The sequence below is a fragment of the Colletes latitarsis genome, chromosome 1 (assembly GCF_051014445.1).
Source record: "Colletes latitarsis isolate SP2378_abdomen chromosome 1, iyColLati1, whole genome shotgun sequence".
In the NCBI taxonomy this organism is placed as follows: Eukaryota; Metazoa; Arthropoda; class Insecta; order Hymenoptera; family Colletidae; genus Colletes; species Colletes latitarsis.
In genome coordinates this window covers 22,147,913-22,174,053 of record NC_135134.1, presented here as the reverse complement: position 1 = coordinate 22,174,053, position 26,141 = coordinate 22,147,913, and positions in this window count along the sequence as shown.

The following is a 26,141-nucleotide window of genomic DNA, read 5'->3' as shown; positions in this document are numbered from 1 at the left end:
GTCTAGGTTAGGTCAGGGATTTGCTTTCATCATGCTCATACTTTCGCATATTTCTCATTCTAGTTGCCCAGAACTGGTTTGGATCACACAGTAATATGGTACCACACTGAAACAGTCGATTAAACCTGGTTTCGATCGATATTTTAGAGGATAACGCATGTTAGGTCTAGGTTAGGTCTGGGATTTGCACTCATCAGGCTCATACTTTTGCATATATCTTACACTTGATGGCCAGATTCAGGGCCTTTTCTGGTTTGGATCACGTGGTAATGTGGTACCACACTGAAACTGTCGACTAAACCTGGTCTCGGTCAACATTTTAGAGGATAACGCATGTTAGGTCTAGGTTAGGTCTGGGATTTGCACTCATCAGGCTGATACTTTCGCATATTTCTCATACTTGATGGCCAGATTCAGGGCCTTTTCTGGTTTGGATCACGTGGTAATGTGGTACCACGCTGAAACTGTCGACTAAACCTGGTCTCGGTCAATATTATAGAGGATAACGCATGTTAGGTCTAGGTTAGGTCTGGGATTTGCTCACATCATGCTCATACTTTCGCATATTTCTCATTGTTGTTGGCCAGATCCTGGGCTTTCACTGGTTTGGATCACGTAGTTATGTGGTACCACACTGAAACAGTCAAATTAAACCTGGTCTCGATCAATATTTTAGAGAATAACACATGTTAGGTCTAGGTTAGGTCTGGGATTTGCACTCATCAGCCTCATACTTTCGCATATTTCTCATACTTGATGGCCAGATTGAGGGCCTTTTCTGGTTTGGATCTCGTGGTAATGTGGTACCACACTGAAACTGTCGACTAAACCTGGTCACGGTCAATATTTTAGAGGGTAACGCATGTTAGGTCTAGGTTAGGTCTGGGATTTGCACTCATCAGGCTCATACTTTCGCATATTTCTGATACTTGTTGGCCAGATTCTGGGCTTTTTTTGGCTTGGATCACGTAGTAGTGTGGTACCACACTGAAACTGTCCATTAAACCTGGTTTCGATCATTATTTTAGAGGATAACACATGTTAGGTCTATGGTAGGTCCGGGATTTGCACTCATCAGGCTCATACTTTCGCATATTTCTGATACTTGTTGGCCAGATTCTGGGCTTTTTTTGGCTTGGATCACGTAGTAGTGTGGTACCACGCTGAAACTGTCCATTAAACCTGGTTTCGATCATTATTTTAGAGGATAACACATGTTAGGTCTAGGTTAGGTCTGCGATTTGCACTCATCAGGCTCATACTTTCGCATATTTCTCATACTTGTTGGCCAGATTCTGGGCTTTTTTTGGCTTGGATCACGTACTAGTGTGGTACCACACTGAAACAGTCCATTAAACCTGGTTTCGATCAATATTTTAGAGGATAACGCATCATAGGTCTTGGTTAGGCCTTGGATTTGCCCTCATCAGGCTCACACGTTCGCATTCTTCACATACCTGGTGAACAGATCGTGGGTTTTTTCTGGTTTGCATCACGTGGTAATGTGGTAGCTCACTGAAACAGTCGACTAAACCTGGTCTCGGTCAATATTTTAGACGATAACGCATGTTCGGTCTAGGTAAGGTCTGGGATTTGCACACATCAGGCTCATACTTTCGCATATTTCTCATACTTGGTGGCCAGATTCAGGGCTTTTTCTGGCTTGGATCACTTGGTAATGTGGTACCACACTGAAACTGTCGACTAAACCTAGTCTGGGTCAACATTTCAAAGGATAACTCATGATAGGTCTAGGTTAGGTCTGGGATTTGCACTCACCAGGCTCATACTTTCGCATATTTCTCATACTTGATGGCCAGATTCTGGGCTTTTCTTGGTTCGGAACACGTTGCAATGTGGTAGCACACGGAAGCAGACAATTATGCCTGGTTTCTATCAATATTTTAGAGGATAACACATGTTAGGTCTAGGTTAGATCTGGGATTTGCTATCATCATGCTCATACCTTCGCATATTTCTCATTCTAGTTGTCCAGATCCTGGGCTTTCACTGGTTTGGATCACACAGTAATATGTTACCTCACGGAAACAGTCGATTAAACCTGGTTTCGATCGATATTTTAGAGGATAACGCATGTTAGGTCTAGGTTAGGTCTGGGATTTGCACTCATCAGGCTCATACATTTGCATATTTCTCATACTTGATGGCCAGATTCAGGGCCTTTTCTGGTTTGGATCACTTGGTAATGTGGTACCACACTGAAACTGTCGACTAAACCAGGTCTCGGTCAGTATTTTAGAGGATAACACATGTTAGGTCTAGTTTAGGTCTGGGATTTGCACTCAACAGGCTCACACTTTCGCATATTTCTCATACTTGATGGCCAGATTCAGGGCTTTTTCTGGTTTGGATCACGTGGGTATGTGGTACCACACTGAAACAGTCAATTAAACCGAGTCTGGGTCAACATTTCAAAGGATAGCTCATGTTAGGTCTGGGTTAGGTCAGGGAATTGCTCTCATCAGGCTCATACTTTCGCATGTTTCTCATTCTTGAAGGCCAGATTCTGGGCTTTTTTTAGTTTGGATCACGCAGTAATGTGGTACCACACTGAAACAGACCATTAAACCTGGTTTCGATCAATATCTTAGAGGATAATACATGTTAGGTCTAGGTTAGGCCTTGGATATGCACTCAACAGGGTCATACTTTCATATTCTTCACATACTTGTTGAACAGAAACCGGGTTTTTTCTGGTTTGGATCACGTAGCAATTTGGTACCACACTGAAAGAGTCCATTAAACCTGGTTTCGTTCAATATTTTAGAGCATAACGCATGTTAGGTCTATGTCAGTTCTGGGATTTGCTCTCATCAGGCTCATACTCTCGCATATTTCTCTTACTTGTTAGCCAGATCCTTCGCTTTTTCTGGTTTGGATCACACAGTAATGTGGTACCACATTGAAACAGTCGATTAAACCTGGTTTCGATCGATATGTTAGAGGATAACGCATGTTAGGTCTAGGTTAGGTCTGGGATTTGCTCTCATCATGCTCATACTTTCGCATATTTCTCATTCTTGTTGGCCAGATCCTGGGCTTTCACTGGTTTGGATCACGTAGTTATGTGGTACCACACTGAAACAGTCAAATTAAACCTGGTCTCGATCAATATTTTAGAGGATGACACATGTTAGGTCTGGGTTAGGTCTGGGATTTGCTCTCATCAGGCTCATACGTTCGCATATTTCTCATTCTCGTTGGCCAGATCCTGGGCTTCAACTGGTTTGGATCACGTAGTTATGTGGTACCACACTGAAACAGTCAAATTAAACATGGTCTCGATCAATATTTTAGAGGATAACACATGTTAGGTCTAGTTAAGGTCTGGGATTTGCACTCAACAGGCTCACACTTTCGCATATTTCTCATACTTGATGGCCAGATTCAGGGCTTTTTCTGGTTTGGATCACGTGGGAATATGGTACCACACTGAAACAGTCAATTAAACCTAGTCTGGGTCAACATTTCAAAGGACAACTCATGTTAGGTCTATGTTAGGTCTGGGATTTGCTCTCATCAGGCTCATACTTTCGCATGCTTCTCATACTTGATGGCCAGATTCTGGTCTTTTTCTGGTTTCGATCTCGCAGTAATGCAGTACCACACCGAAACAGTCAATTCAACCTGGTCTGATAAATATTTTAGAGGATAACGCATGTTAGGTCTTGGTTAGGCCTTGGATTTGCCCTCATCAGGCTCACACGTTCGCATTCTTCGTATACCTGGTGAACAGATCGTGGGTTTTTTCTGGTTTGCATCACGTGGTAATGTGGTAGCACACTGAAACATACAATTATGCCTGGTTTCTATCAATATTTTAGAGGATAACACATGTTAGGTCTAGGTTAGGTCAGGGATTTGCTTTCATCATGCTCATACTTTCGCATATTTCTCATTCTAGTTGCCCAGAACTGGTTTGGATCACACAGTAATATGGTACCACACTGAAACAGTCGATTAAACCTGGTTTCGATCGATATTTTAGAGGATAACGCATGTTAGGTCTAGGTTAGGTCTGGGATTTGCACTCATCAGGCTGATACTTTCGCATATTTCTCATACTTGATGGCCAGATTCAGGGCCTTTTCTGGTTTGGATCACGTGGTAATGTGGTACCACGCTGAAACTGTCGACTAAACCTGGTCTCGGTCAATATTAAAGAGGATAATGCATGTTAGGTCTAGGTTAGGTCTGGGATTTGCTCACATCATGCTCATACTTTCGCATATTTCTCATTGTTGTTGGCCAGATCCTGGGCTTTCACTGGTTTGGATCACGTAGTTATGTGGTACCACACTGAAACAGTCAAATTAAACCTGGTCTCGATCAATATTTTAGAGAATAACACATGTTAGGTCTAGGTTAGGTCTGGGATTTGCACTCATCAGCCTCATACTTTCGCATATTTCTCATACTTGATGGCCAGATTGAGGGCCTTTTCTGGTTTGGATCTCGTGGTAATGTGGTACCACACTGAAACTGTCGACTAAACCTGGTCACGGTCAATATTTTAGAGGGTAACGCATGTTAGGTCTAGGTTAGGTCTGGGATAAGCACTCATCAGGCTCATACTTTCGCATATTTCTGATACTTGTTGGCCAGATTCTGGGCTTTTTTTGGCTTGGATCACGTAGTAGTGTGGTACCACACTGAAACTGTCCATTAAACCTGGTTTCGATCATTATTTTAGAGGATAACACATGTTAGGTCTAGGTTAGGTCTGCGATTTGCACTCATCAGGCTCATACTTTCGCATATTTCTCATACTTGTTGCCAGATTCTGGGCTTTTTTTGGCTTGGATCACGTAGTAGTGTGGTACCACACTGAAACAGTCCATTAAACCTGGTTTCGATCAATATTTTAGAGGATAACGCATCATAGGTCTTGGTTAGGCCTTGGATTTGCCCTCATCAGGCTCACACGTTCGCATTCTTCACATACCTGGTGAACAGATCGTGGGTTTTTTCTGGTTTGCATCACGTGGTAATGTGGTAGCTCACTGAAACAGTCGACTAAACCTGGTCTCGGTCAATATTTTAGACGATAACGCATGTTCGGTCTAGGTTAGGTCTGGGATTTGCACTCATCAGGCTCATACTTTCGCATATTTCTCATACTTGGTGGCCAGATTCAGGGCTTTTTCTGGCTTGGATCACTTGGTAATGTGGTACCACACTGAAACTGTCGACTAAACCTAGTCTGGGTCAACATTTCAAAGGATAACTCATGATAGGTCTAGGTTAGGTCTGGGATTTGCACTCACCAGGCTCATACTTTCGCATATTTCTCATACTTGATGGCCAGATTCTGGGCTTTTCTTGGTTCGGAACACGTTGCAATGTGGTAGCACACGGAAGCAGACAATTATGCCTGGTTTCTATCAATATTTTAGAGGATAACACATGTTAGGTCTAGGTTAGATTTGGGATTTGCTATCATCATGCTCATACCTTCGCATATTTCTCATTCTAGTTGTCCAGATCCTGGGCTTTCACTGGTTTGGATCACACAGTAATATGTTACCTCACTGAAACAGTCGATTAAACCTGGTTTCGATCGATATTTTAGAGGATAACGCATGTTAGGTCTAGGTTCGGTCTGGGATTTGCTCTCATCAGGCTCATACATTTGCATATTTCTCATACTTGATGGCCAGATTCAGGGCCTTTTCTGGTTTGGATCACTTGGTAATGTGGTACCACACTGAAACTGTCGACTAAACCAGGTCTCGGTCAGTATTTTAGAGGATAACACATGTTAGGTCTAGTTTAGGTCTGGGATTTGCACTCAACAGGCTCACACTTTCGCATATTTCTCATACTTGATGGCCAGATTCAGGGCTTTTTCTGGTTTGGATCACGTGGGTATGTGGTACCACACTGAAACAGTCAATTAAACCGAGTCTGGGTCAACATTTCAAAGGATAGCTCATGTTAGGTCTATGTTATGTCTGGGATTTGCTCTCATCAGGCTCATACTTTCGCATGTTTCTCATACTTGATGGCCAGATTCTGGTCTTCTTCTGGTTTCGATCACGTAGTAATGCAGTACCACACCGAAACAGTCAATTCAACCTGGTCTGATAAATATTTTAGAGCATAACGCATGTTAGGTCTTGGTTAGGCCTTGGATTTGCCCTCATCAGGCTCACACGTTCGCATTCTTCATATACCTGGTGAACAGATCGTGGGTTTTTTCTGGTTTGCATCACGTGGTAATGTGGTAGCACACTGAAACAGACAATTATGCCTGGTTTCTATCAATATTTTAGAGGATAACACATGTTAGGTCTAGGTTAGGTCAGGGATTTGCTTTCATCATGCTCATACTTTCGCATATTTCTCATTCTAGTTGTCCAGATCCTGGGCTTTCACTGATTTGGATCACACAGTAATATGGTACCACACTGAAACAGTCGATTAAACCTGTTTTCGATCGATATTTTAGAGGATAACGCATGTTAGGTCTAGGTTAGGTCTGGGATTTGCACTCATTAGGCTCATACTTTCGCATATTTCTCATACTTGTTGGCGAGATTCTGGGCTTTTTTTGGCTTGGATCACGTAGTAATGTGGTACCACACTGAAACTGTCCATTAAGCCTGGTTTCGATCAATATTTTAGAGGATAACGCATGTTAGATCTATGTTAGGTCTGGGATTTGCTCTCATCAGGCTCATACGTTCACATTTTCCGCATACTTGTTGGCCAGATCCTGGGCTTTTTCTGGTTTGGATCAAGTGGTAATGTGGTATCACACTGGAGCAGTCGACTAAACCTGGTCTCCGTCAATATTTTAGAGGATAACGCATGTTAGGTCTAGGTTAGGACTGGGATTTGCTCTCATCATGCTCATACTTTCGCATATTTCTCATTCTTGTTGGCCAGATCCTGGGCTTTAACTGGTTTGGATCACGTAGTTATGTGGTACCACACTGAAACAGTCCAATTAAACCTGGTCTCGATCAGTATTTTAGAGGATAACACATGTTAGGTCTAGGTTAGGTCTGGGATTTGCACTCATCAGGCTCATACTTTCGCATATTTCTCATACTTGTTGGCCAGATTCTGGGCTTTTTTTGGCTTGGATCACGTAGTAATGTGGTACCACACTCAAACTGTCCATTAAACCTGGTCTCGATCAGTATTTTAGAGGATAACGCATGTTAGGTCTATGTTAGGTCTGGGATTCGCTCTCATCAGGCTCATACATTCATATTTTCCGCATACTTGTTGGCCAGATCCTGGGCTTTTTCTGGTTTGGATCAAGTGGTAATGTGGTATCACACTGAAACAGTCCATTAAACCTCGTTTCGATCAATATTTTAGAGGATAACACATGTTAGGTCTAGGTTAGGCCTTGGATTTGCACTCATGAGGGTCATACTTTCACATTCTATACATACTTGTTGATCGGAACCCGGGTTTTTTCTGGTTTGGATCACGTAGCAATGTGGTACCACACTGAAACAGTCCATTAAACCTGGTTTCGTTCAATGTTTTAGAGGATAACGCATGTTAGGTCTAGGTTTGGTCTGGGATTTGCTCTCATCATGCTCATACTTTCGCATATTTCTCATTCTTGTTGGCCAGATCCTGGGCTTTCGCTGGTTTGGATCACGTAGTAATGTGGTACCACACTGAAACAGTCGACTAAACCTGGTCACGATCAATATTTTAGAGGATAACACATGTTAGGTCTTGGTTAGGCCCTGGATTTGCTCTCATCAGGCTCACACGTTCGCATTCTTCACATACCTGTTGAACAGATCCAGGGTTTTTTCTGGTTTGGATCACGTAGTAATGTGGTACCACACTGAAACAGTCAATTAAACCTAGTCTGGGTCAACATTTCAAAGGATAACTCATGCTAGGTCTAGGTTAGGTCTGGGATTTGCTCTCATCATGCTCATACTTTCGCATATCTCTCATACCTGATGGCCAGATTCTGTGCCCTTTTTAGTTTCGATCACGCAGTAATGCGGTACCACGCCGAAACAGACCATTAAACCTGGTTTCGATCAATATTTTAGAGGATAACGCATGTTAGGTCTATGTTAGGTCCGGGATTTGCCCTCATCAGGCTCACACTTTCGCATTCTTCACATACCTGTTGAACAGATCCAGGGTTTTTTCTGGTTTGCATCAGGTGGTAATGTGGTAGCACACTGAAACATTCGACTAAACCTGGTTTCGATCAATATTTTAGAGGATAACGCATGTTAGGTCTATGTTAGGTCCGGGATTTGCCCTCATCAGGCTCACACTTTCGCATTCTTCACATACCTGTTGAACAGATCCAGGGTTTTTTCTGGTTTGCATCAGGTGGTAATGTGGTAGCAAACTGAAACAGACAATAATGCCTGGTTTCTATCAATATTTTAGAGGACAACACATGTTAGGTCTAGGTTAGGTCTGGGACTTGCTGTCATCAGGCTCATACTTTCGCATATTTCTCGTACTTGTTGGCCACATTCTGGGCTTTTTATAGTTTGGATCACGCAGTAATGTGGTACCACACTGAAACAGACCATTAAACCTGGTTTCGATCAATATTTTAGAGTATAACACATGTTAGGTCTAGGTTAGGCCTTGGATTTGCACTCATCAGGGTCATACTTTCACATTCTTCACATACTTGTTGAACAGAACCCGGGTTTTTTCTGGTTTGGATCACGTAGCAATGTGGTAGCACACTGAAACAGTCCATTAAACCTGGTTTCGTTCAATATTTTAGAGGATAACGCATGTTAGGTCTATGTTAGGTCCGGGATTTGCTCTCATCAGGCTCATACTTTCGCATATTTCTCTTACTTGTTAGACAGATCCTTTGCTTTTTCTGGTTTGGATCACACAGTAATGTGGTACCACACTGAAACAGTCGATTAAACCAGGCTTCGATCGATATGTTAGAGGATAACGCATGTTAGGTCTAGGTTAGGTCTGGGATTTGCACACATCAGGCTCATACTTTCGCATATTTCTCATACCTGATGGCCAGATTCTGTGCCCTTTTTGGTTTCAATCACTTAGTAATGCGGTACCACGCTGAAACAGACCATTAAACCTGGTTTCGATCAATATTTTAGAGGATAACGCATGTTAGGTCTATGTTAGGTCCGGGATTTGCCCTCATCAGGCTCACACTTTCGCATTCTTCACATACCTGTTGAACAGATCCAGGGTTTTTTCTAGTTTGGATCACGTGGTAATGTGGTACCACACTGAAACAGTCCATTAAACCTAGTCTGGGTCAACATTTCAAAGGATAACTCATGTTAGGTCTAGGTTAGGTCTGGGATTTGCTCTCATCAGGCTCATACTTTCGTATATTTCTCATACTTGTTGGCCAGATTCTGGGCTTTTTTCGGCTTGGATCACGTAGTAATGTTGTACCACACTGAAACTGTCCATTAAACCTGGTTTCGAGCAATATTTTAGTGGATAACGCATGCTAGGTCTATGTCAGGTCTGGGATTTGCTCCCATCAGGCTCACACGTTCGCATTCTTCACATACCTGTTGAACAGATCCAGGGTTTTTTCTGGTTTGGATCACGTAGTAATGTGGTACCACACTGAAACAGTCAATTAAACCTAGTCTGGGTCAACATTTCAAAGGATAACTCTTGTTAGGTCTAGGTTAGGTCTGGGACTTGCTCTCATCAGGCTCATACTTTCGCATATTTCTCGTACTTGTTGGCCAGATCCTGCGCCTTTTCTGGTTTGGATCACGTAGTAATGTGGTACCACACTGAAACAGTCGACTAAACCTGGTTTCGATCAATATTTTAGAGGATAACGCATGTTAGGTCTATGTTAGGTCCGGGATTTGCCCTCATCAGGCTCACACTTTCGCATTCTTCACATACCCGTTGAACAGATCCAGGGTTTTTTCTGGTTTGCATCAGGTGGTAATGTGGTAGCAAACTGAAACAGACAATTAAACCTAGTCTGGGTCAACATTTCAAAGGATAACTGATGTTAGGTCTAGGTTAGGTCTGGGATTTGCTCTCATCATGCTCATACTTTCGCATATTTCTCATACTTGTTGGCCAGATTCTGCGCCTTTTCTGGTTTGGATCACGTAGTAATGTGGTACCACACTGAAACAGTCCATTAAACCTGGTTTCGATCAATATTTTAGAGGATAACGCATATTAGGTCTTGGTTCGGCCTTGGATTTGCTCTCATCAGGCTCACACGTTCGCATTCTTCACATACCTGGTGAACAGATCCTGGCCTTTTTCTGGTTTGGATCACGTAGTAATGTGGTACCACACTGAAACAGTCGACTAAACCTGGTCTCGGTCAATATTTTAGTGGATAACGCATGTTAGGTCTAGGTTAGGTCCGGGATTTGCTCTCATCAGGCTCACACTTTCGCATATTTCTCTTACTTATTAGCCAGATCCCTCGCTTTTTCTGGTTTGGATCACACAGTAATGTGGTACCACACTGAAACAGTCGATTAAACCTGGTTTTGATCGATATGTTAGAGGATAACGCATGTTAGGTCTATGTCAGTTCTGGGATTTGCTCTCATCAGGCTCATACTCTCGCATATTTCTCTTACTTGTTAGCCAGATCCTTCGCTTTTTCTGGTTTGGATCACACAGTAATGTGGTACCACATTGAAACAGTCGATTAAACCTGGTTTCGATCGATATGTTAGAGGATAACGCATGTTAGGTCTAGGTTAGGTCTGGGATTTGCTCTCATCATGCTCATACTTTCGCATATTTCTCATTCTTGTTGGCCAGATCCTGGGCTTTCACTGGTTTGGATCACGTAGTTATGTGGTACCACACTGAAACAGTCAAATTAAACCTGGTCTCGATCAATATTTTAGAGGATGACACATGTTAGGTCTGGGTTAGGTCTGGGATTTGCTCTCATCAGGCTCATACGTTCGCATATTTCTCATTCTCGTTGGCCAGATCCTGGGCTTCAACTGGTTTGGATCACGTAGTTATGTGGTACCACACTGAAACAGTCAAATTAAACCTGGTCTCGATCAATATTTTAGAGGATAATACATGTTAGGTCTAGGTTAGGCCTTGGATTTGCACTCATCGGGGTCATACTTTCACATTCTTCACATACTTGTTGAACAGAACCCGGGTTTTTTCTGGTTTGGATAACGTAACAATATGGTACCACACTGAAACAGTCCATTAAACCTGGTTTCGTTCAATATTTTAGAGGATAACGCATGTTAGGTCTATGTTAGATCCGGGATTTGCCCTCATCAGGCTCACACTTTCGCATTCTTCACATACCTGGTGAACAGATCGTGGGTTTTTTCTGGTTTGCATCACGTGGTAATGTGGTAGCTCACTGAAACAGTCGACTAAACCTGGTCTCGGTCAATATTTTAGACGATAACGCATGTTCGGTCTAGGTTAGGTCTGGGATTTGCACTCATCAGGCTCATCTTTTCGCATATTTCTCATACTTGATGGCCAGATCCTGGGCTCTTTCTGGATTGGATCACGTAGTAATGTGGTACCACACAAAAACCGTCGACTAAGCCTGGTCACGATCAATATTTTAGAGGATAACGCATGTTAGGTCTGGGTAAGGTCTGGGATTTCCTCTCATCATGCTCATACATTCGCATATTTCTTATTCTTGTTGGCCAGATCATGGGCTTGCACTGGTTTGGATCACGTAGTTATGTGGTACCACACTGAAACAGTCAAATTAAACCTGGTCTCGATCAATATTTTAGAGGATAACACATGTTAGGTCTAGTTTAGGTCTGGGATTTGCACTCATCAGCCTCATACTTTCGCATGTTTCTCATACTTGATGGCCAGATTCTGGTCTTTTTCTGGTTTCGATCACGTAGTAATGCAGTACCACACCGAAACAGTCAATTCAACCTGGTCTGATAAATATTTTAGAGGATAACGCATGTTAGGTCTTGGTTAGGCCTTGGATTTGCCCTCATCAGGCTCACACGTTCGCATTCTTCATATACCTGGTGAACAGATCGTGGGTTTTTTCTGGTTTGCATCACGTGGTAATGTGGTAGCACACTGAAACATACAATTATGCCTGGTTTCTATCAATATTTTAGAGGATAACACATGTTAGGTCTAGGTTAGGTCAGGGATTTGCTTTCATCATGCTCATACTTTTGCATATATCTCACACTTGATGGCCAGATTCAAGGCCTTTTCTGGTTTGGATCACGTGGTAATGTGGTACCACACTCAAACTGTCCATTAAACCTGGTCTCGATCAGTATTTTAGAGGATAACGCATGTTAGGTCTATGTTAGGTCTGGGATTCGCTCTCATCAGGCTCATACATTCATATTTTCCGCATACTTGTTGGCCAGATCCTGGGCTTTTTCTGGTTTGGATCAAGTGGTAATGTGGTATCACACTGAAACAGTCCATTAAACCTCGTTTCGATCAATATTTTAGAGGATAACACATGTTAGGTCTAGGTTAGGCCTTGGATTTGCACTCATGAGGGTCATACTTTCACATTCTATACATACTTGTTGATCGGAACCCGGGTTTTTTCTGGTTTGGATCACGTAGCAATGTGGTACCACACTGAAACAGTCCATTAAACCTGGTTTCGTTCAATGTTTTAGAGGATAACGCATGTTAGGTCTAGGTTTGGTCTGGGATTTGCTCTCATCATGCTCATACTTTCGCATATTTCTCATTCTTGTTGGCCAGATCCTGGGCTTTCGCTGGTTTGGATCACGTAGTAATGTGGTACCACACTGAAACAGTCGACTAAACCTGGTCACGATCAATATTTTAGAGGATAACACATGTTAGGTCTTGGTTAGGCCCTGGATTTGCTCTCATCAGGCTCACACGTTCGCATTCTTCACATACCTGTTGAACAGATCCAGGGTTTTTTCTGGTTTGGATCACGTAGTAATGTGGTACCACACTGAAACAGTCAATTAAACCTAGTCTGGGTCAACATTTCAAAGGATAACTCATGCTAGGTCTAGGTTAGGTCTGGGATTTGCTCTCATCATGCTCATACTTTCGCATATCTCTCATACCTGATGGCCAGATTCTGTGCCCTTTTTAGTTTCGATCACGCAGTAATGCGGTACCACGCCGAAACAGACCATTAAACCTGGTTTCGATCAATATTTTAGAGGATAACGCATGTTAGGTCTATGTTAGGTCCGGGATTTGCCCTCATCAGGCTCACACTTTCGCATTCTTCACATACCTGTTGAACAGATCCAGGGTTTTTTCTGGTTTGCATCAGGTGGTAATGTGGTAGCACACTGAAACATTCGACTAAACCTGGTTTCGATCAATATTTTAGAGGATAACGCATGTTAGGTCTATGTTAGGTCCGGGATTTGCCCTCATCAGGCTCACACTTTCGCATTCTTCACATACCTGTTGAACAGATCCAGGGTTTTTTCTGGTTTGCATCAGGTGGTAATGTGGTAGCAAACTGAAACAGACAATAATGCCTGGTTTCTATCAATATTTTAGAGGACAACACATGTTAGGTCTAGGTTAGGTCTGGGACTTGCTGTCATCAGGCTCATACTTTCGCATATTTCTCGTACTTGTTGGCCACATTCTGGGCTTTTTATAGTTTGGATCACGCAGTAATGTGGTACCACACTGAAACAGACCATTAAACCTGGTTTCGATCAATATTTTAGAGTATAACACATGTTAGGTCTAGGTTAGGCCTTGGATTTGCACTCATCAGGGTCATACTTTCACATTCTTCACATACTTGTTGAACAGAACCCGGGTTTTTTCTGGTTTGGATCACGTAGCAATGTGGTAGCACACTGAAACAGTCCATTAAACCTGGTTTCGTTCAATATTTTAGAGGATAACGCATGTTAGGTCTATGTTAGGTCCGGGATTTGCTCTCATCAGGCTCATACTTTCGCATATTTCTCTTACTTGTTAGACAGATCCTTTGCTTTTTCTGGTTTGGATCACACAGTAATGTGGTACCACACTGAAACAGTCGATTAAACCAGGCTTCGATCGATATGTTAGAGGATAACGCATGTTAGGTCTAGGTTAGGTCTGGGATTTGCACACATCAGGCTCATACTTTCGCATATTTCTCATACCTGATGGCCAGATTCTGTGCCCTTTTTGGTTTCAATCACTTAGTAATGCGGTACCACGCTGAAACAGACCATTAAACCTGGTTTCGATCAATATTTTAGAGGATAACGCATGTTAGGTCTATGTTAGGTCCGGGATTTGCCCTCATCAGGCTCACACTTTCGCATTCTTCACATACCTGTTGAACAGATCCAGGGTTTTTTCTAGTTTGGATCACGTGGTAATGTGGTACCACACTGAAACAGTCCATTAAACCTAGTCTGGGTCAACATTTCAAAGGATAACTCATGTTAGGTCTAGGTTAGGTCTGGAATTTGCACTCATCAGGCTCAAACATTCGCATATTTTTCATATTTGATGGCCAGATCCTGGGCTTTTTCTGGTTTGGATCACGTAGTAATGTGGTACCACATTGAAACAGTCGACTGAACCTGGTCACGATCAATATTTTAGAGGATAACGCATGTTAGGTCTAGGTTAGGTCTGGTATTTGCACTTATCAGGCTCACACTTTCGCATTCTTCACATACCTGTTGAACAGATCCAGGGTTTTTTCTGGTTTGCATCAGGTGGTAATGTGGTAGCACACTGAAACAGACAATAATGCCTGGTTTCTATCAATATTTTAGAGGATAACACATGTTAGGTCCAGGTTAGGTCTGCGATTTGCTATCATCATGCTCATACTTTCGCATATTTCTCATTCTTGTTGTCCAGATCCAGGGCTTTCACTGGTTTGGATCACACAGTAATATGGTACCGCACTGAAACAGTCGATTAAACCTGGTTTCGATCGATATTTTAGAGGATAACGCATGTTAGGTCTAGGTTAGGTCTGGGATTTGCACTCATCAGGCTCATACTTTCGCATATTTCTCGTACTTGTTGGCTAGATCCTGCGCCTTTCCTTGTTTGGATCACGTAGTAATGTGGTACCACACTGAAACAGTCGACTAAACCTGGTTTCGATCAATATTTTAGAGGATAACTCATGTTAGGTCTAGGTTAGGTCTGGGATTTGCTCTCATCAGGCTCATACTTTCGTATATTTCTCATACTTGTTGGCCAGATTCTGGGCTTTTTTCGGCTTGGATCACGTAGTAATGTTGTACCACACTGAAACTGTCCATTAAACCTGGTTTCGAGCAATATTTTAGTGGATAACGCATGCTAGGTCTATGTCAGGTCTGGGATTTGCTCCCATCAGGCTCACACGTTCGCATTCTTCACATACCTGTTGAACAGATCCAGGGTTTTTTCTGGTTTGGATCACGTAGTAATGTGGTACCACACTGAAACAGTCAATTAAACCTAGTCTGGGTCAACATTTCAAAGGATAACTCTTGTTAGGTCTAGGTCAGGTCTGGGACTTGCTCTCATCAGGCTCATACTTTCGCATATTTCTCGTACTTGTTGGCCAGATCCTGCGCCTTTTCTGGTTTGGATCACGTAGTAATGTGGTACCACACTGAAACAGTCGACTAAACCTGGTTTCGATCAATATTTTAGAGGATAACGCATGTTAGGTCTATGTTAGGTCCGGGATTTGCCCTCATCAGGCTCACACTTTCGCATTCTTCACATACCCGTTGAACAGATCCAGGGTTTTTTCTGGTTTGCATCAGGTGGTAATGTGGTAGCAAACTGAAACAGACAATTAAACCTAGTCTGGGTCAACATTTCAAAGGATAACTGATGTTAGGTCTAGGTTAGGTCTGGGATTTGCTCTCATCATGCTCATACTTTCGCATATTTCTCATACTTGTTGGCCAGATTCTGCGCCTTTTCTGGTTTGGATCACGTAGTAATGTGGTACCACACTGAAACAGTCCATTAAACCTGGTTTCGATCAATATTTTAGAGGATAACGCATATTAGGTCTTGGTTCGGCCTTGGATTTGCTCTCATCAGGCTCACACGTTCGCATTCTTCACATACCTGGTGAACAGATCCTGGCCTTTTTCTGGTTTGGATCACGTAGTAATGTGGTACCACACTGAAACAGTCGACTAAACCTGGTCTCGGTCAATATTTTAGTGGATAACGCATGTTAGGTCTAGGTTAGGTCCGGGATTTGCTCTCATCAGGCTCACACTTTCGCATATTTCTCTTACTTATTAGCCAGATCCCTCGCTTTTTCTGGTATGGATCACACAGTAATGTGGTACCACACTGAAACAGTCGATTAAACCTGGTTTTGATCGATATGTTAGAGGATAACGCATGTTAGGTCTATGTCAGTTCTGGGATTTGCTCTCATCAGGCTCATACTCTCGCATATTTCTCTTACTTGTTAGCCAGATCCTTCGCTTTTTCTGGTTTGGATCACACAGTAATGTGGTACCACATTGAAACAGTCGATTAAACCTGGTTTCGATCGATATGTTAGAGGATAACGCATGTTAGGTCTAGGTTAGGTCTGGGATTTGCTCTCATCATGCTCATACTTTCGCATATTTCTCATTCTTGTTGGCCAGATCCTGGGCTTTCACTGGTTTGGATCACGTAGTTATGTGGTACCACACTGAAACAGTCAAATTAAACCTGGTCTCGATCAATATTTTAGAGGATGACACATGTTAGGTCTGGGTTAGGTCTGGGATTTGCTCTCATCAGGCTCATACGTTCGCATATTTCTCATTCTCGTTGGCCAGATCCTGGGCTTCAACTGGTTTGGATCACGTAGTTATGTGGTACCACACTGAAACAGTCAAATTAAACCTGGTCTCGATCAATATTTTAGAGGATAACACATGTTAGGTCTAGTTAAGGTCTGGGATTTGCACTCAACAGGCTCACACTTTCGCATATTTCTCATACTTGATGGCCAGATTCAGGGCTTTTTCTGGTTTGGATCGTGTGGGAATATGGTACCACACTGAAACAGTCAATTAAACCTAGTCTGGGTCAACATTTCAAAGGACAACTCATGTTAGGTCTATGTTAGGTCTGGGATTTGCTCTCATCAGGCTCATACTTTCGCATGCTTCTCATACTTGATGGCCAGATTCTGGTCTTTTTCTGGTTTCGATCACGTAGTAATGCAGTACCACACCGAAACAGTCAATTAAACCTGGTCTGATAAATATTTTAGAGGATAACGCATGTTAGGTCTTGGTTAGGCCTTGGATTTGCCCTCATCAGGCTCACACGTCCGCATTCTTCATATACCTGGTGAACAGATCGTGGGTTTTTTCTGGTTTGCATCACGTGGTAATGTGGTAGCACACTGAAACAGACCATTAAACCTGGTTTCGATCAATATTTTAGAGGATAATACATGTTAGGTCTAGGTTAGGCCTTGGATTTGCACTCATCGGGGTCATACTTTCACATTCTTCACATACTTGTTGAACAGAACCCGGGTTTTTTCTGGTTTGGATAACGTAACAATATGGTACCACACTGAAACAGTCCATTAAACCTGGTTTCGTTCAATATTTTAGAGGATAACGCATGTTAGGTCTAGGTTAGGTCTGGGATTTGCTCTCATCATGCTCATACTTTCGCATATTTCTCATGCTTGTTGGCCAGATCCTGGGCTTTCACTGGTTTGGATCACGTAGCAATGTGGTACCACACTGAAACAGTCCATTAAACCTGGTTTCGTTCAATATTTTAGAGGATAACGCATGTTAGGTCTATGTCAGATCCGGGATTTGCTCTCATCAGGCTCATACTTTCGCATATTTCTCTTACTTGTTAGCCAGATCCTTCGCTTTTTCTGGTTTGGATCACACAGTAATGTGGTACCACACTGAAACAGTCGATTAAACCTGGTCTCGATCAGTATTTTGGAGGATAACGCATGTTAGGTCTATGTTAGATCCGGGATTTGCCCTCATCAGGCTCACACTTTCGCATTCTTCACATACCTGGTGAACAGATCGTGGGTTTTTTCTGGTTTGCATCACGTGGTAATGTGGTAGCTCACTGAAACAGTCGACTAAACCTGGTCTCGGTCAATATTTTAGACGATAACGCATGTTCGGTCTAGGTTAGGTCTGGGATTTGCACTCATCAGGCTCATCTTTTCGCATATTTCTCATACTTGATGGCCAGATCCTGGGCTCTTTCTGGATTGGATCACGTAGTAATGTGGTACCACACAAAAACCGTCGACTAAGCCTGGTCACGATCAATATTTTAGAGGATAACGCATGTTAGGTCTGGGTAAGGTCTGGGATTTCCTCTCATCATGCTCATACATTCGCATATTTCTTATTCTTGTTGGCCAGATCATGGGCTTGCACTGGTTTGGATCACGTAGTTATGTGGTACCACACTGAAACAGTCAAATTAAACCTGGTCTCGATCAATATTTTAGAGGATAACACATGTTAGGTCTAGTTTAGGTCTGGGATTTGCACTCATCAGCCTCATACTTTCGCATGTTTCTCATACTTGATGGCCAGATTCTGGTCTTTTTCTGGTTTCGATCACGTAGTAATGCAGTACCACACCGAAACAGTCAATTCAACCTGGTCTGATAAATATTTTAGAGGATAACGCATGTTAGGTCTTGGTTAGGCCTTGGATTTGCCCTCATCAGGCTCACACGTTCGCATTCTTCATATACCTGGTGAACAGATCGTGGGTTTTTTCTGGTTTGCATCACGTGGTAATGTGGTAGCACACTGAAACATACAATTATGCCTGGTTTCTATCAATATTTTAGAGGATAACACATGTTAGGTCTAGGTTAGGTCAGGGATTTGCTTTCATCATGCTCATACTTTTGCATATATCTCACACTTGATGGCCAGATTCAAGGCCTTTTCTGGTTTGGATCACGTGGTAATGTGGTACCACACTGAAACTGTCGACTAAACCTGGTCTCGGTCAACATTTTAGAGGATAACGCATGTTAGGTCTAGGTTAGGTCTGGGATTTGCACTCATCAGGCTGATACTTTCGCATATTTCTCATACTTGATGGCCAGATTCAGGGCCTTTTCTGGTTTGGATCACGTGGTAATGTGGTACCACGCTGAAACTGTCGACTAAACCTGGTCTCGGTCAATATTATAGAGGATAACGCATGTTAGGTCTAAGTTAGGTCTGGGATTTGCTCACATCATGCTCATACTTTCGCATATTTCTCATTGTTGTTGGCCAGATCCTGGGCTTTCACTGGTTTGGATCACGTAGTTATGTGGTACCACACTGAAACAGTCAAATTAAACCTGGTCTCGATCAATATTTTAGAGAATAACACATGTTAGGTCTAGGTTAGGTCTGGGATTTGCACTCATCAGCCTCATACTTTCGCATATTTCTCATACTTGATGGCCAGATTGAGGGCCTTTTCTGGTTTGGATCTCGTGGTAATGTGGTGCCACACTGAAACTGTCGACTAAACCTGGTCACGGTCAATATTTTAGGGGGTAACGCATGTTAGGTCTATGTTAGGTCTGGGATTTGCACTCATCAGGCTCATACTTTCGCATATTTCTGATACTTGTTGGCCAGATTCTGGGCTTTTTTTGGCTTGGATCACGTAGTAGTGTGGTACCACACTGAAACTGTCCATTAAACCTGGTTTCGATCATTATTTTAGAGGATAACACATGTTAGGTCTAGGTTAGGTCTGCGATTTGCACTCATCAGGCTCATACTTTCGCATATTTCTCATACTTGATGGCCAGATTCAGGGCCTTTTCTGGTTTGGATCACGCGGTAATGTGGTACTATACTGAAACTGTCGACTAAACCTGGTCTCGGTCAATGTTATAGAGGATAACGCATGTTAGATCTAGCTTAGTTCTGGGATTTGCACTCATCAGGCTCATACTTTCGCATATTTCTCATACTTGTTGCCAGATTCTGGGCTTTTTTTGGCTTGGATCACGTAGTAGTGTGGTACCACACTGAAACAGTCCATTAAACCTGGTTTCGATCAATATTTTAGAGGATAACGCGTGTTAGGTCTAGGTTAGGTCTGGGATTTGCACTCATCAGGCTCATACTTTTGCATATTTCTCATACTTGATGGCCAGATTCAGGGCCTTTTCTGGTTTGGATCACGTGGTAAATGTGGTACCACACTGAAACTGTCGACTAAGCCTGGTCTCGGTCAATATTCTAGAGGATAACGCATGTTAGGTCTAGGTTAGGTCTGGGATTTGCACTCATCAGGCTCATACTTTCGCATATTTCTCATACTTGGTGGCCAGATTCAGGGCTTTTTCTGGCTTGGATCACTTGGTAATGTGGTACCACACTGAAACTGTCGACTAAACCAAGTCTGGGTCAACATTTCAAAGGATAACTCATGATAGGTCTAGGTTAGGTCTGGGATTTGCACTCACCAGGCTCATACTTTCGCATATTTCTCATACTTGATGGCCAGATTCTGGGCTTTTCTTGGTTCGGAACACGTTGCAATGTGGTAGCACACTGAAGCAGACAATTATGCCTGGTTTCTATCAATATTTTAGAGGATAACACATGTTAGGTCTAGGTTAGATCTGGGATTTGCTATCATCATGCTCATACCTTCGCATATTTCTCATTCTAGTTGTCCAGATCCTGGGCTTTCACTGGTTTGGATCACACAGTAATATGTTACCTCACTGAAACAGTCGATTAAACCTGGTTTCGATCGATATTTTAGAGGATAACGCATGTTAGGTCTAGGTTAGGTCTGGGATTTGCACTCATCAGGCTCATACATTTGCATATTTCTCATACTTGATGGCCAGATTCAGGGCCTTTTCTGGTTTGGATCACTTGGTAATGTGGTACCACACTGAAACTGTTGACTAAACCTGGTCTCGGTCAGTATTTTAGGGGATAACACATGTTAGGTCTAGTTTAGGTCTGGGATTTGCTCTCATCAGGCTCATACTTTCGCATATTTCTCATACTTGATGGCCAGATTCAGGGCTTTTTCTGGTTTGGATCACGTGGTAATGTGGTACCACACTGAAACAGTCAATTAAACCTAGTCTGGGTCAACATTTCAAAGGATAACTCATGTTTGGTCTAGGTTAGGTCTGGGATTTGCTCTCATCAGGCTCATACATTCGCATATTTCTCATACTTGATGGCCAGATCCTGGGTTTTTTCTGGTTTTGATCACGTAGTAATGTGGTATCTCACTGAAACAGTCCATTAAACCTGGTTTCGATCAATATTTTAGAGGATAACGCGTGTTAGGTCTAGGTTAGGTCTGGGATTTGCACTCATCAGGCTCATACTTTTGCATATTTCTCATACTTGATGGCCAGATTCAGGGCCTTTTCTGGTTTGGATCACGTGGTAAATGTGGTACCACACTGAAACTGTCGACTAAGCCTGGTCTCGGTCAATATTCTAGAGGATAACGCATGTTAGGTCTAGGTTAGGTCTGGGAATTGCACTCATCAGGCTCATACTTTCGCATATTTCTCATACTTGTTGGCCAGATTCTGGGCTTTTTTTGGCTTGGATCACGTAGTAATGTGGTACCACACAGAAACTGTCCATTAAGCCTGGTTTCGATCAATATTTTAGAGGATAACGCATGTTAGATCTATGTTAGGTCTGGGATTTGCTCTCATCAGGCTCATACGTTCACATTTTCCGCATACTTGTTGGCCAGAACCTGGGCTTTTTCTGGTTTGGATGAAGTGGTAATGTGGTATCACACTGAAACAGTCCATTAAACCTCGTTTCGATCATTATTTTAGAGGATAACACATGATAGGTCTAGGTTAGGTCTGGGATTTGCACTCATCAGGCTCATACGTTCGCATATTTCCCATACTTGATGGCCAGCTCCTGGGCTTTTTCTGGTTTGGATCAAGTGGTAATGTGGTATCACACTGAAACAGTCCATTAAACCTGGTTTCGATCATTATTTTGGAGGATAACACATGATAGGTGCAGGTTAGGTCTGGGATTTGCACTAATCAGGCTCATACTTTCGCATATTTCTCATACTTGTTGGCCAGATTCTGGGCTTTTTTTGGCTTGGATCACGTAGTAATGTGGTACCACACTGAAACTGTCCATTAAACCTGGTCTCGATCAATATTTTAGAGGATAATGCATGTTAGGTCTGTGTTAGGTCTGGGATTTGCTCTCATCAGGCTCATACTTTCGCATATTTCTCATTCTTGTTGTCCAGATCCTGGGCTTTCACTGGTTTGGATCACGTAGTTATGTGGTACCACACTGAAACAGTCAAATTAAACCTGGTCTCGATCAATATTTTAGAGGATAACGCATCATAGGTCTTGGTTAGGTCTGGGATTTGCACTCATCAGGCTCATACTTTCGCATATTTCTCATACTTGATGGCCAGCTCCTGGGCTTTTTCTGGTTTGGATGAAGTGGTAATGTGGTATCACACTGAAACAGTCCATTAAACCTGGTTTCGATCAATATTTTAGAGGATAACGCATGTTAGGTCTTGGTTAGGCCTTGGATTTGCCCTCATCAGGCTCACACGTTCGCATTCTTCACATACCTGGTGAACAGATCGTGGGTTTTTTCTGGTTTGCATCACGTGGTAATGTGGTAGCTCACTGAAACAGACAATTATGCCTGGTTTCTATCAATATTTTAGAGGATAACGCATCTGAGGTCTATGTTAGGTCCGGGATTTGCCCTCAACAGGCTCACACTTTCGCATTCTTCACACACATGTTGAACAGATCCAGGGTTTTTTCTGGTTTGGATCACGTGGTAATGTGGTACCACACAGAAACAGTCAATTAAACCTAGTCTGGGTCAACATTTCAAAGGATAACTCATGTTAGGTCCAGGTTAGGTCTGGGATTTGCTCTCATCAGGCTCATACATTCGCATATTTCTCATACTTGATGGCCAGATCCTGGGCTTTTTCTGGTTTGGATCACGTAGTAATGTGGTACCACACTGAAACAGTCGACTAAACCTGGTTTCGATCGATATTTTAGAGGATAACGCATGTTAGGACTAGCTTAGGTCTGGGATTTGCACTCATCAGGCTCATACTTTTGCATATTTCTCATACTTGATGGCCAGATCCTGGGCTTTTTCTGGTTTGGATCACGTAGTAATGTGGTACCACACTGAAACAGTCGACTAAACCTACTCTCGGGCAATGTTTTAGAGGATAACAAATGTTAGATCTAGGTTAGGTCTGGGATTCGCACTCATCAGGCTCATACTTTTGCATATTTCTCATACTTGATGGCCACATCCTGGCCTTTTTCTGGTTTCGATCACGTAGTAATGTGGTACCACACTGAAACAGTCGACTAAACCTGGTTTCGATCGATATTTTAGAGGATAACGCATGTTAGGACTAGCTTAGGTCTGGGATTTGCACTCATCAGGCTCATACTTTTGCATATTTCTCATACTTGATGGCCACATCCTGGCCTTTTTCTGCTTTGGATCACGTAGTAATGTGGTACCACACTGAAACAGTCGACTAAACCTGGTCTCGGTCCATATTTTAAAGGATAACGCATGTTAGGTCTAGGTTAGGTCTGGGATTTGCTCACATTATGCTCATACTTTCGCATATTTCTCATTCTTGTTGTCCAGATCCTGGGCTTTCACTGGTTTGGATCACGTAGTTATGTGGTACCACACTGTAACAGTCAAATTAAACCTGGTCTCGATCAATATTTTAGAGGATAACACATGATAGGTCTAGGTTGCGTCTGGGATTTGCACTCATCAGGCTCATACTTTCGCATATTTCTCATACTTGATGGCCAGATTCTGGGCTTTTTTTGGTTTGGATCACGTTGCAAAGTCGTACCACTCTGAAACAGTCCAATAAACCTGGTTTCGATCAATATTTTAGAGGATAACGCATCTTAGGTCTTGGTTAGGCCTTGGATTTGCCCTCATCCGGCTCACACGTTCGCATTCTTCATATACCTGGTGAACAGATCGTGGGTTTTTTCTGGTTTGCATCACGTGGTAATGTGATAGCACACTGAAACAGACAATTATGCCTGGTTTCTATCAATATTTTAGAGGATAACACATGTTAGGTCTAGGTTAGGTCTGGGATTTGCTATCATCATGCTCATACTTTCGCATATATCTCATTCTTGTTGTCCAGATCCTGGGCTTTCACTGGTTTGGATCACACAGTAATGTGGTACCACAATGAAACAGTCGATTAAACCTGGTTTCGATCGATATTTTAGAGGATAACGCATGTTAGGTCTAGGTTAGGTCTGGGATTTGCACTCATCAGGCTCATACTTTCGCATATTTCTCATACTTGATGGCCAGATCCTGGCCTTTTTCTGGTTTGGATCACGTAGTAATGTGGTACCACACTGAAACAGTCGACTAAACCTGGTCTCGGTCAATATTTTAGAGGATAACGCATGTTAGGTCTTGGTTAGTCCTTGGATTTGCCCTCATCAGGCTCACACGTTAGCATTCTTCACATACTTGTTGAACAGAACCCGGGTTCTTTCTGGTTTGGATCACGTAGTAATGTGGTACCACACAAAAACATTCGACTGAGCCTGGTCACGATCAATATTTTAGAGGATAATGCATGTTAGGTCTAGGTTAGGTATGGGATTTGCACTCATCAGGCTCATACTTTCGCATATTTCTCATACTTGATGGCCAGATCCTGGCCTTTTTCTGCTTTGGATCACGTAGTAATGTGGTACCACACTGAAACAGTCGACTAAACCTGGTCACGATCAATATTTTGGAGGATAACGCATGTTAGGTCTAGGTTAGGTCTGGGATTTGCTCTCATCATGCTCATACATTCGCATATGTCTCTTACTTGATGGCCAGATTCTGGGCTTTTTTTGGTGTGGATCACGCAGTAATGTGGTACCACACTGAAACAGACCATTAAACCTGGTTTCGATCATTATTTTAGAGGATAACACATGTTAGGTCTAGGTTAAGCCTTGGATTTGCACTCATCTGGGTCATAATTTCGCATTCTTCACATACTTGTTGAACAGAACCCGGGTTTTTTCTGGTTTGGATCACGTAGGAATGTGGTACCACACTGAAACAGTCCATTAAACATGGTTTCGATCCATATTGTAGAGGGTAACGCATGTTGGGTCTATGTTAGGTACGGGATTTGCTCTCATCAGGCTCATACTTTCGCATATTTCTCTTACTTGTTAGCCAGATCCTATGCTTTTTTTGGATTGGATCACGCAGTAATGTGGTACCACACTGAAACAGACCATGAAACCTGGTCTCGATCAATATTTTAGAGGATAACACATGATAGGTCTAGGTTAGGTCTGGGATTTGCACTCATCAGGCTCATACTTTCGCATATTTCTCATACTTGATGGCCAGATTCTGGGCTTTTTTTGGTTTGGATCACGTTGCAATGTGGTACCACACTGAAACAGTCCACTAAACCTGGTTTCGATCAATATTTTAGAGGATAACGCATCTTAGGTCTTGGTTAGGCCTTGGATTTGCCCTCATCAGGCTCACACGTTAGCATTCTTCACATACTTGTTGAACAGAACCCGGGTTCTTTCTGGTTTGGATCACGTAGTAATGTGGTACCACACAAAAACATTCGACTGAGCCTGGTCACGATCAATATTTTAGAGGATAATGCATGTTAGGTCTAGGTTAGGTATGGGATTTGCACTCATCAGGCTCATACTTTCGCATATTTCTCATACTTGATGGCCAGATCCTGGCCTTTTTCTGCTTTGGATCACGTAGTAATGTGGTACCACACTGAAACAGTCGAGTAAACCTGGTCACGATCAATATTTTGGAAGATAACGCATGTTAGGTCTAGGTTAGGTCTGGGATTTGCTCTCATCATGCTCATACATTCGCATATGTCTCTTACTTGATGGCCAGATTCTGGGCTTTTTTTGGTGTGGATCACGCAGTAATGTGGTACCACACTGAAACAGACCATTAAACCTGGTTTCGATCATTATTTTAGAGGATAACACATGTTAGGTCTAGGATAAGCCTTGGATTTGCACTCATCTGGGTCATAATTTCGCATTCTTCACATACTTGTTGAACAGAACACGGGTTTTTTCTGGTTTGGATCACGTAGGAATG